A 2,500-nucleotide genomic window follows, 5' to 3' on the forward strand; every position below is an offset into this window, starting at 1 on the left:
TGTTATAGTTATTATTATTATTAATATTATTATTGTTATTGTTATTAATATTGTTATTTATTATTATTATTATTATTATTGTTATTATTATTATCAAAAATATTATTATTATTATTATTGTTATTATTAATATTATTATTATTATTATTATTATTGTTATTCTTAGTGTTATTGTTATTATTGTTGTTATTGTCATTATTGTTGTTATAGTTATTAGTGTTATTATTGTTATTATTGTTATTATATTTATTGTTATTGTCATTGTAATTATTATTGTTATTGTTATTATTGTTATTGTTATTGCTATTGTTATTGTTATTGTTATTGTTATTATTATTGTTATTAAGTTATTATTGTTATTATTGTTATTATTGTTATTGTTATTGTTATTATAGTTATTATTGTTATTATTATTGTTATTTTTATTTTTATTGTCATTAGTATTGTTATTGTTATTATTATTGTTGTTATTATTATCATTAATATTATTATTATTAATATTATTATTATTATTGTTAATAATGTTATTATTATTATTATTATTATTATTGTTATCGTTATTGTTATTATTATTATTGTTATTGTTATTGTTATTTTTATTATTATTATTGTTATTATTATTGTTAACGTTCTTATCGTTATAATTTTTCTAATTATTGTTATTATTGTTATTGTCATTGTTATTGTTATTATTATTATTATTATTAATGTTATTGTTATTATAATTGTTACTATAATTATTGTTCTTGTTATTGCTATTATTATTATTCTTATTGTTATTGTCATTGTTATTGGTATTATTGTTATTGTTATTGTTATTGTCATTAAAATTGTTATTTTATTATTATTGTTAGTATTGTTATAATTGTTATTGTTATTGTTATTATTGTTATTATTGTTATTAAAGTTATTATTGATATTGTTATTGTTAGTGTTATTGTTATTATTATTTTATTATTATTGTTATTATTGTTATAATTGTTATTGTTATTGTTATTATTGTTATTATTGTTACTATAATTGTTATTATTATTGCTATTATTATTGTTATTATTGTTATCCTTATTATTATTATTGTTATTATAGGTATTATTGTTATTGTTATTGTTAGTGTTATTGTTATTAATATTGTTATTATTGTTATTATTATTGTTATTTTTATTTATATTGTTATTCTTATTTTTATTGTTATTATTATTGTTATTATTATTTTATTATTATTGTTATTATTATTATCATAAAGATTATTATTATTATTATTATTATTATTATTATTATTGTTATTGTTATTGTTATTGTTATTGTTATTATTATTAATTTTATTGTTATTGTTTTTTTTATTATTATTATTGTTATTATTATTGTTATCGTTCTTATCATTATCATATATATTATTATTATTATTATTGTTATTGTTAATATTATTATTATTATTATTATTATTATTGTTATTGTTAGTGTTATTGTTATTATTGTTGTTATTGTCATTATTGTTGTTATAGTTATTATTGTTATTATTGTAATTATTGTTATTGTATTTATTGTTATTGTCATTGTAATTATTATTGTTATTGTTATTATTGTTATTATAGTTTCTATTGTTATTGTTATTGTTAGTGTTATTATTATTATTGTTATTGTTATTGTTATCTTTATTATTATTATTATTATTATTATTGTTAGTGTTATTGTTATTATTATTGTTATTATAATTATTGTTATTTTTATAGCTACTATTATTATTCTAATAGTTATTGTCACTGTTATTGGTATTATTGTTAATCTTATTGTTATTGTTATTATTGTTATTGTTATTGTTATTTTTATTATTGATATTGTTATTATTATTGTTATCGTTCTTATCATTATAATTATTGTAATTATTGTCATTATTATTATTGTCATTGTTATTGTTATTATTATTATTATTATTATTGTTATTGTTATTATTATTGTTATTATAATTATTGTTATTGTTATTGCTATTATTATTATTCTTATAGTTATTGTCATTGTTATTGGTATTATTGTTATTGTTACTGTTATTGTTATTATTATTATTGTTAATGTTAGTGTTATTTTTATTATTGTTATTATTATTATTGTGATTGTTATTGTTACTATTGTTATTATTGCTATTACTATTTTTATCGTTCTTATTATTATAATTATTGTTATTATTATTATTATTTTTATTATTGTTACTATTGTTGTTATTGTTATTATTGTTTTTATTGTTATTATTGTTGTTATAGTTATTATTGTTATTATTCTTATTATTGTTAATGTTATTATTATTGTTATTGTTATTATTGTTATTGTTATTAATATTTTTATTGTAATTGTTATTGTTATTGATATTGTTGTTATTATTATTATTATTATTATTGTTATTATTGTTATTATTGTTATTATTGTAGATATTGTTATTATTATTATTGTTATTGTTGTTATTATATTTATTGTTATTGTTATTGTAAATATTATTGTTATTGTTATT

The sequence above is a fragment of the Vespa crabro genome, chromosome 4, assembly GCF_910589235.1.
Source record: "Vespa crabro chromosome 4, iyVesCrab1.2, whole genome shotgun sequence".
Classification (NCBI taxonomy): domain Eukaryota; kingdom Metazoa; phylum Arthropoda; class Insecta; order Hymenoptera; family Vespidae; genus Vespa; species Vespa crabro.